This window comes from Bison bison, unplaced genomic scaffold, assembly GCF_000754665.1.
Source record: "Bison bison bison isolate TAMUID 2011002044 unplaced genomic scaffold, Bison_UMD1.0 scf7180017864097, whole genome shotgun sequence".
Lineage (NCBI taxonomy): Eukaryota > Metazoa > Chordata > Mammalia > Artiodactyla > Bovidae > Bison > Bison bison.
Window position 1 is genome coordinate 1,653,874 of NW_011494669.1, and position 15,112 is coordinate 1,668,985.

The 15,112-nt window shown below is 43.7% G+C and overlaps 1 pseudogene; it reads left to right on the plus strand.

The window, feature by feature from the left end:
* LOC104987539 overlaps window positions 1–15,112 on the plus strand; it is a 25,280-nt pseudogene that overhangs the window by 8,455 nt on the left and 1,713 nt on the right.

The window sequence follows — 15,112 nt, forward strand, 5'->3', positions numbered from 1 at the left end:
AAAAATAGATGTTTTTCTGGAACTCTCTTGCTTTTTCCATGATCCAGCGGATGTTGGCATTTTGATCTCTGGTTCCTCTGCCTTTTCTAAAACCAGCTTGAACATCAGGAAATTCACAGTTCATATATTGCTGAAGCCTGGCTTGGAGAATTTTGAGCATTACTTTACTAGTGTGTGAGATGAGTGCAATTGTGCAGTAGTTTGAGCATTCTTTGGCATTGCCTTTCTTTGGGATTGGAATGAAAACCGACCTTTTCCAGTCCTGTGGCCACTGCTGAGTTTTTCAAATTTGCTGGCATATTGAGTTCAGCACTTTCACAGCATCATCTTTCAGGATTTGAAATAACTCAACTGGAATTCCATCACCTCCACTAGCTTTGTTCATAGTGATGCTTTCTAAAGCCCACTTGACTTCACATTCCAGGATGTCTGGCTCTAGGTCAGTGATCACACCATCGTGATTATTTGGGTCGTGAAGATCTTTTTTGTACAGTTCTTCTGTGTATTCTTGCCACCTCTTCTTAATATCTTCTGCTTCTGTTAGGTGCATACCATTTCTGTCCTTTATCGAGCCCATCTTTGCATGAAATCATGAAATATTCCCTTGGTATCTCTAATTTTCTTATTACAGGTCTGCATTTTAATATCCGATCTTTCAGCTAATCTTTGTCCTGTGAGCTTGGTTCTCATCTCCGCATAACTATTTCTGCTGTTTCTGAAGTGCCAAAGATCCTTCTAGAAAAGCAGCTGATCAGGTGTGTGGTGAAGTGTTACAAGTCTGGCTTCTGCGATGCCATCAAGATGATGCTTCTCCCTGTGCCCTCCTTCCTCAGAGGAAACAGTCCCCCTTCTCGCATAATGGCAAAAGCTAATACATTTGATTTAAACATATGCCATGGGGGCACTGGGTTTGGGGTTCAAATTCCTAGAACTTCCACGGATGAGGCTTCTTCTGGGTCCCACTATGGAGGTAGTACTGTCAAGGTAGAGTACTTGTGTTTTCTGCCTGGTGATGTTCACCTCGTGATCCTTTGTAACCCATCAATACAGGAGCTGTCAGAGCTGGAGTCTCTTCCAAGTCACCTGAAGATGAATGCTGAGGGAGGTGCTCACCGGCTTCAGAAGAGGGAGGCGCCTGGGCTCTGCAGCAGGAAGGTCGGCGCTCACCCTCGGGGGACTCGCCTCTTCTGTCTCCATAGCTTGTGAAGGGGGCCTGCAGCCCCATTGTGTGACGTTGTTTTAGACGACCTGCTGTTACCTGCAGAACAACCAGAAACTGTCCTGAAATGTCTCGAGTAGCTGTCAGCATCCTGGGCCTTCTCCGTGTCCACATCCTCCCGCTCAATGGCTCTCGCCTTGGTGCACCATCTCCGGGGTGAAACCCTTCACTCTTCCTCCGAGCTCCTCGCGTTCTGCAGTTTGGTCACAGAGTCGAAGTTCCCACCCTCAGTGGGCAACTTGTAAGTGAATTTGTCGTGGTCATGGTCTCTCCTGGCGCTTCAGCGCCTCCCAAGCTCTGCCGGGCTCCGCGGTCCGAGTCCCTGGAGCTGGGGCTCAAAGCGTGGCCGGCGGACCCGGGTGAGGCCGGAGTGCAGTAGACACTTGGCCGCTCGGCAGTCCCGCCGCTCGCGCTGTCTGAGCCGTTAAGGATGTTGATTGTTACCAAACCGCCGGCTGGGAAGCCGGTCACAATTCAAACATCCATCAGAGATCATCCAGTTATTGAAGGATTGTATCATATTTTGGGCACCTACTTTTGCAATCGCTTAATATTTCATATCGGAGAAGGCAATGGCAACACACTCCAGTACTCTTGCCTGGAAAACCCCATGGACGGAAGAGCCTGGTAGCTGCAGTCCATGGGGTCGCGAAGAGTCCGACACAACTGAGCCACTTCACTTTCACTTTTCACATTCATGCATTGGAGAAGGAAATGGCAACCCACTCCAGTGTTCTTGCCTGGAGAATCCCAGGGACGGGGCAGCCTGGTGGGCTGCCGTCTATGGGGTGGCACAGAGTCAGACTCGACTGAAGTGACTTAGCAGAATATTTCATATTGGAAAGAAGGTGAATTTTTTAAATTTTCTTCACCAAAAATTGAGAAGTCCTAGTAATGAATCTGCAGGTCCAATTTGTGATGGCAACTGGATATGATTACAGAATCACCGAGGTCTTATGATGTAAGGACATGGGCTTAGACTTAGGGGCCAGAATTCTGGTCGGAAATCAAAAGGGGGCAGGGGTGGTCTTCTTCCCTCCAGGCAGCTGGCTGTGCTGTGGTCCTCTGCCCTGTCCCCTGATCCTCCCCCAGATCTGCCTTCCTCCTCCAAGTGCTCTTGGTAGCAGTTAAAGGTGGGGATGTGGTGCTTTCAGTTGGCAGGGACCCTGTGCTTCACCTGGGGTGTGGGCAAGGAGGGCTGCTGTTGGTTAGATTGTCTGATGGCTGAGGCTTCAGGGTGATCGGGCAGCCCTCTGGCCTCAGATCTCTTATAACCGGGGAGTGATACTAGAACATTACCTCTTATTTCTGGCCTATCAGTGAGTCCTGGATCTCCAACTCCACGTGAAACTGTGGACGCCAAGAAGTCAGTCTGCCCAGTCCTTGTAGCTCCATGTAAAGCTTTAGTTCCTCATATCCATGACCCACAATAATCCTCGGATCCTTCACAATCTGCTTTAAAGTGCCTCTCTAGTTGGGATGGAGAATGAGAAATTCCCCCAGCAGATTTTCTCATTCCATTGACAAGAATGGAATGTGATACGTTCTGCTCAGACCCTGCGTCCATAGCTCCTTGAGTTTCCATAATTCTAAAGGCAGGGAATCTCTTCCCGGTGTAGACAGGATGACTTCCTGTGGTTCTTCTCTGAGAGAGTTCTGGGGCAGCATGAGGGGGACCACCCCAGAAGGTGTCCAGTTTGTTGTAAAAGGTGAATTTGCTGCTGAAGCCAAAGTATGATGCTTGTGCTCACATCCAAGAGCAGGTTTTCTGCTTGTAAATCTCTGTGGACAGAACCCTCCTGGTGACCACACAGCACACACTACTGGTGGACTCTGCCCTCAGCCTCTCTGCTTTCCTACTGCCCTGAGCCACGGGTGCTCACCCACCTCTCCTCCACAAGCATCCTCTGAACAAGGCAGGGAGTTTCCTCAGCCTCTGTCACTTCAAATATTTCACTATGTTGGGATGATCCAAGCCTTCATGATTCCTGCTTTGTGGCACAGTCAGCAGAGGCTGGAGAGTTCTGCCGAGATCAGTGATCTTTATGGCTGTCGCTTTCCCATCCAGGACGTGCTGGCCAGCTTCACTGGAGCCCAGTCTCCCTTACTGACAGTCTCGAGGGCCTGGGGGAGACCATGTGAATCTGAGTGTCTCCTCAGCAGAGAAGGCTCAGAGGGCCCTTGGCATGGTGAGACCCCTGGTCTAAATCAAAACAAATTCAGTTCAAAATTCACCCCATGAACTGGTCTTTATGATGAGTCAAAACACAGTGCCAGACAAGAATAAAATAAGAAAAATGGGAGGTCCAGTGGCTAAGACTCTGTTCCTAATGCAGGGGGCCCAGGTTTGATCCCTGGTCAAGGAACTAGATCCCACATGCTGCAACAAAGACTTGGTACAGCCAAATTAAAAAAAAAGAAAAAGAAAAATGGGAACAGAAGTAAAAGAATAAAGAAAAAAATGAGAAGAAAAAAAAAGAAACAGACAAAAATGCCAAAGAAGAAACAGGGTACCTCCTCAAAGTCTCTCAGGTGACTAAGCAGCTACCTGAGCCAGAGGACTGACAACCTAAGCCCAGTCAGGGACTTAGATACATGCTACGAACTCCAAAGCCATAGTTTCATATGAGGTCATGGAAAGACATGAACCTATCAACAAGGCTGGCATAACCCACTGTGATTTTCTCACTGTTCGATTTCACAACCTCCTTATTCTTAAATAGTAAGGATCTCAGAGAGCTTTTTACCTGGGTTAAAGTGACATTACCTTATTAGAAACTGAAACTTGTAGGATGCTTCAGTGGCCTTTTCTAGTTTGGAAAGGTGTGATTATTTTTGGCTTTTGAAAGCCTCATAAAGGTCTACACTTAAAATATTCAATTTCCTTTAAATTCTGAATGACTGGGCTCAAAACAACATCACAACTTAACTGGCATTATGAAACACATGTGATACTGTATGAAGTGCATCAGACACAATAAAGAACCTTGTTAGTATCTCTAAAGCCAAGGGGAAGCTAGCAGACATCATAGTTTAATTTCTTCTTCACAGATCTGCCCATTTCTTTGAAGTACATTTCTCTTTTCCCACAGTCCAACCTCAAGACTCTGCTCTAGCTCCTACCTCTTCCTGAAACATTCTCGGAGAGCCATACGGCTCCCTCCCCCACCTCATTTGCTCCAGCGTCACTTTCTTAGACTCTGGTGACAGTAGGCGCATGAAACCAGTTACATTTGCTGAAAGCCTGTCATTGATGGAACTCATTGAAAGCAAGCCTATTTCACAAAGCCAGCGAAAAGAACTTGTAAGAGTTGTTGTAATTTAATGAAATTGATCAATGCAAATAATTTACCTTGTATAGATGTGAGGTTTTGTAACTTGAGTTACAAAACCCCCAGGATTAGAGCCCATGATGGACATCATATACTTTCTTCTTTTTCCATCATAACCTTGTGGTCGTGTGGCCCTCCTCTGTCCCTTCTGTCTCTCTCAGCCATCTCAGACCTATTAGGAGGTGTCCAGTATCTGGAAACATTTCGGCATCTCAGGCCTCCACTGACCCAGCAGCTGCTTGCAGAAGAGCAGCTGGGAATCCTGGGGATCAGCGACTCTCACTGGGTCACCATTAATTGTGAGGAAATGTTCTGGCTTTTCCATCACGTGTTGTAGTTACCATGATCAAGGCGCTGTGCTAGGCAGAGAGGGGGACTCTACATCTCCACACATCTTTAGGAGTGTTTGGGGAGAAAGAACATACACTGAAATTAGAAAGGAAGAGAGGGGCATCCCCGGTGAGCCAGTCTTTAATAATCCACCTTCCAATGCAGGGGATGCTGATTCGATCCCTGATCAGGGAACTAAGATCTCACATTCCACAGGGCAACTAAGCCTGCATCCACAACTAAGACCTGATGAAGCCAAATACATTTAAAAAAGGAAAAAAGGAGAGAAGAAAACAGAAGGACAATGTCAGGTAGTGTTTATGTTCTGATACAATCTTGGTTGTTTACTTTTGCTTTTAGTGCTTGTGCTTCTGGTGTCATTTCCAAAAAATCATTGTCAAGACAGATGTCAAGGAGCTTTTTCTACAAGGAAAATTTTAAGAGACGCTGGAGGGGTCGAGGGCGCTGTCCGGTTTCCCCACTAGGGGGCGGGCTTGGTCACTAGTTGATGCAGTGTTTTTCCCACTTATGCACACACAAGCTCAGACTCCTTCCCAGCAAACCATTCTAGTCCTTTGCTACCAATTCATGGGAGTTGATGTTCAAGACGAAATGTCCTGCTCATCTTGACTTAGCCATAATATACATTCTATTGAAGCCAGTTCTCTTACAATGCCTCTGATGGATGATCCAAGACTTCCCACATTTGCCTCCAACTTTTCTAACTCTAAACAATGACATGCCATCAAATGGAATGCTTTCTGGTGCTCAATAAAGCCTTCACTGTTCTTGTATTACTGTGTAAGTCTTTGGAAGTCTCCAGAATTGCTCCCATCTCAATAACATTCCAGCATCCTTCAGCCAGCGTTTAAGAGCTGCTTCTGTAGCAAAGTCTTCTAACCATTTAGGCCTCACAGAATTTTATGTGATCACTTCATTTAAATGGGAGAAGGCAATGGCAACCCACTCCAGTACTCTTGCCTGGAAAATCCCATGGACGGAGGAGCCTGGTAGGCTGCAGTCCATGGGGTCGCTAAGAGTCAGACACGACTGAGGGACTTCACTTTCACTTTTCACTTTCATGCATTGGAGAAGGAAATGGCAACCCACTCCAGTGTTCTTGCCTGGAGAATCCCAGGGACAGAGGAGCCTGGTAGGAGGCCATCTATGGGGTCACACAGAGTCGGACACGACTGAAGCGACAGCAGTAGCAGCAGCAGTCTTTTGCCACAAGATTTCTTCCTTGGTTAATGCTTTTTTTTTCTTCCTATTTAAGAAATCATGTTTGCCCCAATTTACCTAAGTATCAATAAAAATGCTAAAAAATCAGAGCTGACAACTAATACATTTTTGACACCCAGGAAAGAGGTCTGCTAGGAAAAATATTGTAAAGGGGAGCAGCGAGGACCCTGCTAAGGACAGGCTCAGGTCACAATTGTCAGGACTATATTGATCACTTGGTCGAAAGATTTAGCCAATGTATAGATGGAGATGGTATGTTTGGGATGTTCAATGACGTTTTCCTGAGCTTTAGGTCATTTGTAGTAATAACAGAAATTCGAAGCAAAAGGAGGTAGACTGGATAACTGTTGCTGTGCTGTGCTCCAGTGTGTTTGACTCTTGGCAACCCCATGGACTATAGCCAGCCAGGCTTCTCTGTCCATGGAATTTCACAGGCAAGAATACTGGAGTGGGTTGCCATTTACTTTTCTGGGGATCTGCCCAACCCAGGAATCAAACCCATGTCCCATGCGTCTCCTGCACTGGCAGGAAGATTCTTTACCACTGAGCCACATTAGGTGCCATTTCCTCAAGATGCTCTGTGACTATGAAGAACATATCGGGCCACAGAGCAAGGACTAACTCCCAACAGCTAGTGGACTCAGTATAATTAGCTACTTGCTTATGTAAACAAGTTTTACCGGAACATATATTGTCTATGACTGCCTTTGCACCTTAACAACAGAGTTAAGGAGTTGAGGCAGAGACTGTATTGCCCACAATGCTGAAAATATTTACCATCTGGCCCTTTAAAAAAGTTAGAAATCTCTCCTAGAGAACATTATTATAGCTGTGAATCCCATTCCTGGGATCCTTGACACTCACCATCTGGAAGAAACTGCTGATGGTGTGCTAGTAATCCCTGGACAAAATACAGGCACCCACTGAGGTATTTTTTGGCTATTTGAAATGTTTCAATGCTTTGCATGAGATATAATTTAAATAATAAGAATCTAAAATAGAGCAAGGGATTATCCCTGGTCTTGCACTCTACTGTAAGAATATTTGCACATTTGTTGCTTTGAATTGTCTTTGTTAGAGACAAGAGAATGAAAACCCAAATGAAAATGAGAAACTTATATATGGCTGTAGACATTGTCAGTCATTTGGGTATAATTAGAGAAGTAGACGTGACCTCGAGGGAAAGGACTATATTCATGGACACAGGATACATTCATGGTACCTGAGTCCAGACAGCCTTTAGTGTTGATCCTCTTAGAAGGGGGGATATTCAAGTCTCTGCTCTGCTCAGTCCTCAAAAGCAGCTCACAAATTACAAAGAGAGACCTCTGCATTGAACAGCTAAGAAACCAGAGCAGGTCATTGTCTATACTATCTTGATTAGGATATAAAAGAATTTTAAAAAAATTATTTTGATTGATGTCTGCCCCTTAGCATCCTAGACCTTGTATTCATTGACTCATCCAACAATACTGTTTACGCTACTAAAATCTGGCAAGATGAATATTTCCCCTGATCCTTGGACCATGACAAGAGACTATGGATAAGGGTGGGGACCAGGGCTCCCAGGAGGAACTGTCATTTCTGTGTCTGATGGAAGGTAAGTGACTTCGTTGAGGACAGACTTCCTTGGAGTTTTCTTCAGAACCCACACAGAGGCAGAATGATTGCATTTGTTGGTGCTGCTGCTGTCATCAGAAGAGGCATCTGGTGCTATGATTGCTTTTCATCATCCCATTGCTCAACGCTGACCTTTCTTTCCCTATATTCTGTTCCACTTCTTTTTCTGAAGTTAAAAGAAACAAATGAGTTTCTTTTTCTTAGGTTTCTTTTCACCTTCTCAGCCGCAGATCTTTTCAAGGATCCGCAGATATTTGCAAACATTAGGTAAGCTGCCAGTTTCACATTTCTGTGGAAATCACTCACAGGACCCGCTCCTCTCTACACAGCTTGCTTTCCAGGTGGCTGCAAAGTAGCAGATATTTCTGTCCCTTCCCCTCCATCCAGAGTTCTTCCTCCAGCTCCCTTAATTAAGGTTTTTAAAAATATTTATTTGACTGCATCAAATATTTAAATATTTATTTATTTATACTTACTTATTTAGTTGTGTCATATGGGATCTTTCTTTGTGGCGCACTGACTCTCTGGTTGCAGTGCCTAGGCTTAGTTGCCCCAGAGCATGCAGGATCTTAGTTCCCCGACCAGGGATCAAACCCACATCCTCCACATTGTAGGGTGGATTCTTATTGTATGGACATTCTCTCACACTGGGTCCTGTGTCTCCTAAATTCTATTTCTTTATTCACTCCTAATTTTGATGGGACAATTCCTCTCAGCTTCCTGAAGAAGAGGGCACGGAAAGGAAATTTTATTTACATGTATAAAAGTATATTTTTCCTCATATTTAAATAATTATTTGGCTATGTTTAGAATTCTAAGTTAGAAACTATTTCTCCACAGTATTTCTGAAGGCATTTCTCCACTGTCTTCTAGCTTTTACCAGTTGTTGAGAGGTCCAATAACATGTGGATACTTGCTTACATTAATCCTTTTTCCCCTAGAACTGGTAGAATTCTCCTTGTCACCAGTATGTTCTAAAAGTTTACAATCATGTAGTTGGGAAGGATTTATTTTTATCCATTTGGAAACATACCGCTCAGCTCAGGGAAATTTTATTGGATTTTTCTTGACAATTTTTTCTTCCTTTCATTTTTCTTTGTCCTCCCTTCCTAGCACTCTTTGGTTAGATGATGGTCCTCATAGTCTGATTCTCTAATTTTAAAATTTTATATATGCTATTTTCCTTTTTTAGTCTGTTTTTCTATTTGAAAGAATTTTTTTCTGTTTTGTTCTAATCTTTCTTTTGAGTTTTTCCACTCAATTGTTGCTTTAATTTCCAAGAGTCCCTCCAAGTTCTTTAAGTGTTCGACTTCTTTCATAGCATTTTATTTTATTTTATGGATGCAATGTCTTCTCCAATATCTGAATTTACTGATGGTAGTTTGTTGTTGCTGCCTTAACTCTTCTCCCTTCAAATTGCTTGTGTTTGGCCACTGTCCTCTATATTTGAGGCTTTCTTAAACTATCTGGGGATCCTTTGATTCTAATTCAGAATTAAGAGTGGAACACTAACTGGCCAGAAGCATGTGTGTGGGCTAGATGACTGGGTTTCCTTTTCAGGTGATCTCACTGCGCCATTTTACTGAGGTCATGCTGAGACCATGATCTTTAGGCTTTTTCCCTGGACTTCCCTGATTTCCTTCATCGGTCCAGTTCAGTCACTCAGTTGTGTCCGAGTCTTTGCCAGCCCATGGGCTGCAGCACACCAGGCTTTCCTGTCCATCACCAATTCCCGGAGCCTGCTCAAACTCATGTCCATCGAGTCGGTGATGCCATCCAACCATCTCATCCTCCACAACTGTCTTCTAATCTCTTGCCTGGAGGGAATAAGTCTGGGTGCAGTATCTGACTCAGGAAGAAGACATGGTCTCAAAATTTGATATACAAACATAAATTTAGCACTCCTGTTTTCAGTATAGTATCCCAGAGTTTCAACTGTGCCTGTAACCCCAATCCAGGCCCCTTCATTTTATCTTCTATCTAAAATAAACCTACCATCTTCTACATAAATTGGGGAGTGGGAGTTGCAAAGACTAGAGGGAGAGTCTTTAGGTATAGATTCTCCTTAAACTTTTCATCAGTCCTCCTAGTCTTAGCTTCAGTTCATCCCTACATACACATACACATTCGATTGATTGAAATGGCAATGTATTTGCTTTGTGATATTACGTAAGTAACTAGCTCTTTGAGTTTCACATCTGAAAATGGGAATACTGACCACCTACCTCCTGGGGCTGCTGTGAATATGTGTATGGCCTCATTTGATTAACATAACTTATTGTTACCCATAGAGATAACAATACTAATAAATAGCCTTTTCAGATGCTTTCTATGTGCCAGGCAATGTTACAGGCACTTTTTATGTATCTCATCACACCCTCACAAAAAAGATGAGAAATCTAAGCTCAGAAAGGCTAAACAACTTGCACAAGGTCACAAAAAGAATACTGTAACTTCATCTGCCAGTTAGTTCTCAGGTTCTGAGTCCTGATTTTTAAAGTTTCCTTCCTTTTTCTAAGTCAGATTCCTGGCAAGAAACTGACAAACTCAAGCTGAGTCATTGAAGAAAGCTGAATAAGGAAGTCCCTTGAGAGTCCCTTGGATTGCAAGGAGATCCAACCAGTCCATCCTAAAGGAAATCAGTCCTGAATATTCATTGGAAGGCTGGACACTGAAGCTGAAACCCCAATACTTTGGCCACCTGATGCAAAGAACTGACTCATTGGAAAAGACCCTGATGCTGGGAATGATTGAAAGCAGGAGAAGGGACGACAGAGGATGAGATGGTTGGATGGCATCACCAACTCAATGGACATGAGTTTGAGTAAGTTCCAGGAGTTGGTGATGGACAGGGAAGCCTGGCATGCTGCAGTCCATGGGGTCACAATTCTGCTTTATTGACTATGCCAAAGCCTTTGACTGTGGAGATCCAACCAGTCCATTCTACAGGAGATCAGTCCTGGGTGTTCTTTGCAAGGACTGATGCTGAAGCTGAAACTCCATAATACTTCGGCCACCTGACTCATTGGAAAAGACTCTGATGCTGAGAGGGATTGGGGGCAGGAGAAGGGGATGACAGAGGATGAGATGGCTGGATGGCATCACCGACTCAATGGACATGAATTTGAGTGAACTCCGGGAGTTGGTGATGGACAGGGAGGCCTGGAGTGCTGCGATTCCTGGGGTCACAAAGAGTCGGCCAGGACTGAGCGACTGAATTGAACTGAACTGAGCCACTGAACTGAATAAGGAAGTGGGTTGGATTTAGAGATAAGAAGAGGTGATATAATACCCTGGGGCTACTAACAAACTAAGCCCCACCCCAGAGGGTCACGAAAAAAGGAGAAGTTATAGCAGCGTACAGAAATAGAAGAAAACAATAGAATGGAAAAGACTAGAGATTTCTTCAAGAAAATTAAAGATACCAAGAGAACATTTCATACAAAAATGACTCAACAGAGGACAGAAATGGTTTGGACCTAACAAAAGCAGAAGATATTAAGAGGTGGCAAGAATACACAGAAGAACTGTACAAAAAAGACCTTTACAACTCAGATAATCATGATGGTGTAATCACTCACCTAGAGCTAGACATCCTAGAATGTGATGTCAAGTGGACCTTAAGAAGCATCACTACAAACAAAGCTAGTGGAGGTGATGGAATTCCAGTGCAGCTACATCAAATCCTAAAAGATGATGCTGTGAAAGTGCTGAACTCAATATGCCAGCATATTTGGAAAACTCATCAGTGGCCACAGGACTGGAAAAGGTCAGTTTTCATTCCAGTCCCAAAGAAAGGTAATGCCAAAGTATGCTCAAACTACCGCACAATTGCACTCATGTCACATGCTAGTAAAGTAATGCTCAAAACTCTACAAGCCAGGCTTCAACAATACGTGAACTGTGAAATTCCAGTTGTTCAAGGTGGTTTTAGAAAAGGCAGAGGAAACAGAGATTGAATTGCCAACATCCGCTGGATCATGGAAAAAGCAAGAGAGTTCCAGAAAAACATCTATTTCTGCTTTATTGACTATGCCAAAGCCTTTGACTGTGTGGATCACAATAAACTGTGGAAAATTCTGAAAGAGATGGGAATACCAGACCACCTGACCTGCCTCTTGAGAAATCTGTATGCAGGTCAGGAAGCAACAGTTAGAACTGGACATGGAACAACAGACTGGGTCCAAATAGGAAAAGGAGTACATCAAGGCTGTATATTGTCACCCTGCTTATTTAATTTACGTGCAGAGAACATGATGAGAAATGCTGGGCTGGATGAGGCACAAGCTGGAATCAAGATTGCAGGGAGAAATATCAATAACCTCAGATATGCAGATGACACCACCCTTATGGCAGAAAGCAAAGAAGAATTAAAGAGCCTCTTGATGAAAGTGAAAGAGGAGAGTGAAAGAGTTGGCTTAAAGCTTGACATTCAGAAAACTAAGATCATGGCATCCGATCCCATCACTTCATGGCAAATAGATGGAGAAACAGTGGAAACAGTGGCAGCCTTTATTTTGGGGGGCTCCAAAATCATTACAGATGGTGCCTGCAGCAATGAAATTAAAAGACACTTACTTCTTGGGAGAAAAGTTATGACCAACCTAGACAGCATACTAAAAAGCATAGACATTACTTTACCAACAAAGGTCCATCTAGTCAAGGCTATTGTTTTTTCAGTAGTCATGTATGGATGTGAGAGTTGGACTATGAAGAAAGCTGAGTGCTGAAGAATTGATGCTTTTGAACTGTGGTGTTGGAGAAGACTCTCGAGAGTCCCTTGGGCTGCAAGGAGATCCAACCAGTCCATTCTGAAGGAGATCAATCCTGGGTATTCTTTTGAAGGAATGATGCTAAAGCTGAAACTCAGTACTTTGGCCACCTCATGCGAAGAGCTGACTCTTTGAAAAGACCCTCATGCTGGGAAAGATTGAAGTTGGGAGGAGAAGGGGACGACAGAGGATGAAATGGTTGGATGGCATTACTGACTCAATGGGCATGAGTTTGAGTAAATTCTGGGTGTTGGTGATGGACAGAGAGGCCTGGCATGCTGCAGTCCATGGGTTTGCAAATAGCCAGACACAACTGAGTGACTGAACTGAACTGAAAAAGGGAATTGTAAACAAGCCAACTGATGGCATCTGTGGGCTTCAGGAGAGGAAAGTTCTGCAGTGTGGAAGCCCCAGAAGTAAATACTCAGGGATACCATTCCCTCTCTCTGAGATCTGGTTGTGTCTCCCTTTGGCCAAACCCCTTGGGAAGCCAGAGACCATAGAGCTCCTTGTCTGACGGTGACAGTCAGGTGGAGAAGGATGCAGAGTGGAGCTGTAGGGGCAAGTAGAAACTATCATGTCCCAATTCCATGGACTCATAAGACCTACATTACTTAGTTTTCAGAAATGCATTACAGCATTACAGCTCAAAAGCAAAAACTTAAAGGTGGAGGATAAAAACACAGAGAAGTAAATAAAGATGAAAAATATCTTCATCAAATACTTCCATCAAAGTATTTCACCAAAAGTATATTTTGGTGTCAAGTGAAAGTCACTCACTCATGTCCGACCCTTTGCGACCCTATGTCCATGGAATTCTCCAGGCCAGAATACTGGAGTGGGTAGCCGTTCTCTTCTCCAGGGGATCTTCCCAACCCAGGGATTGAACTCAGGCCTCCAGTACTGCAGACAGATTATCAGCTGAGCCACCAGGGAACATTTTGGTGTAGACCTTCCCTTAGAAGCAGACTTAGAGAATCACCCTCATGTATCACTACCAAATCTTCTGCCTGTGTAAATCTGTGCCTTCAGGATGCCTTCCCTTCCATAATTTGGATGAATTATTCCTAGTATTTTTTTTTAAGTCAAGCATCATAATTTTGTTCTAGTACACATCCCATTTCACCTACTTAAAACTCCTCTCCAGCAATTATGAGCTCTTTGGTATCCCAGTTTTCCATCTCTCTGATCAGCACATATACATTCATTAAGTGAAGTGAAAGTGAAGTCGATCAGTCATGTTGGACTCTTTGCAACCCCATGGACTGTAGCCTACCAGGCTCCTCTGTTCATGGGATTTTCCAGGCAATAGTACTGGAGTGGATTACCATTTCCTTCTCCAGGGGATCTTCCCAATCCAGGGCTTGAACCTGGGTCTCCCGCATTGTAGACAGACGCTTTACTGTCTGAGCCACCAGGGAAGTCCATTACATTCATATCACCCAATTCAAAAGCAATATTGCCTCAGTCCTCTCTAGTTTTACCCACCCAAGTTTCTGCTTTTACAGTGAAATTTAGAATTGTCTCCTTACTTCTTGTTTTTTTGTTTACTCATTCCACACAAGCATTTGTTTCATCACTCTTGATTCACACACAAAGTTACCAGTGACCAACATGTTGCCACTTTTCTGTCCTTGTTGTGGTTCTTTCTCAAGAACTAATTCTACAGCTTCCTCTTTGGAACTTCTGTTTTTAAATTGGTTCTTACAGCAGCATCACCTTCTGGTTTTCTTCCCTCCTCACTGGCCACTCCTTACCTCTTCTGCAGTTTTTCATCCTCTATCCAATTTCTCTGACTGTCGCTGTGTACCAAGTCTTCATCTGGGCCAGCCCTCTCCTCTGCCTCTAGTCTTTCTATAGGTAATGGCTTGCAGACCCAAGGCTTTCAGAACTACCTACATGCTCAGGAATTCCAGATTTATCACTCCAGCCTGGACCTTTGAAGTCCTGACTCAAATATCTAGCTATTGCCTTATTAGTTCCACTTGGATATCTACTAGGCATCTCAATTTGATGATCTCAAAACAGAACTCTTAAATCTACTCCCAAAGTCTACTATTCTCCCATAAATCTGCTATTCCTGTTGTCTTCATCTCAAAGTTATCAGGGTCTATCAAGTTGCCCAGGTCAAAAACTCACTATAATCCCAATTTCTCTTTTTACTTTATACCATATACCATCAGTTCAGTTCAGCTCAGTCACTCAGTCATGTCAGGGTGACAATATACAGCCTTGACATACTCCTTTTCCTATTTGGAACCAGTCTGTTGTTCCATATGAAGTTCTAACTGTTGCTTCCTGACCTGCATACAGATTTCTCAAGAGGCAGGTCAGCTGGTCTGGTATTCCCATCTCTTTCAGAATTTCCAACAGTTTATTGTGATCCACACAGTCAAAGGCTTTGGCATAGTCAATAAAGCAGAAATAGATGTTTTTCTACAACTGTCTTGCTTTTTCCATGATCCAGCAGATGTTGGCAATTTGATCTCTGGTTCCTCTGCCTTTTCTAAAACCACCTTGAACATCTGGAAGTTCACAGTTCACGTATTGTTGAAGCCTGGCTTGGAGAATTTTGAGCATTACTTTACTAGCGTGTG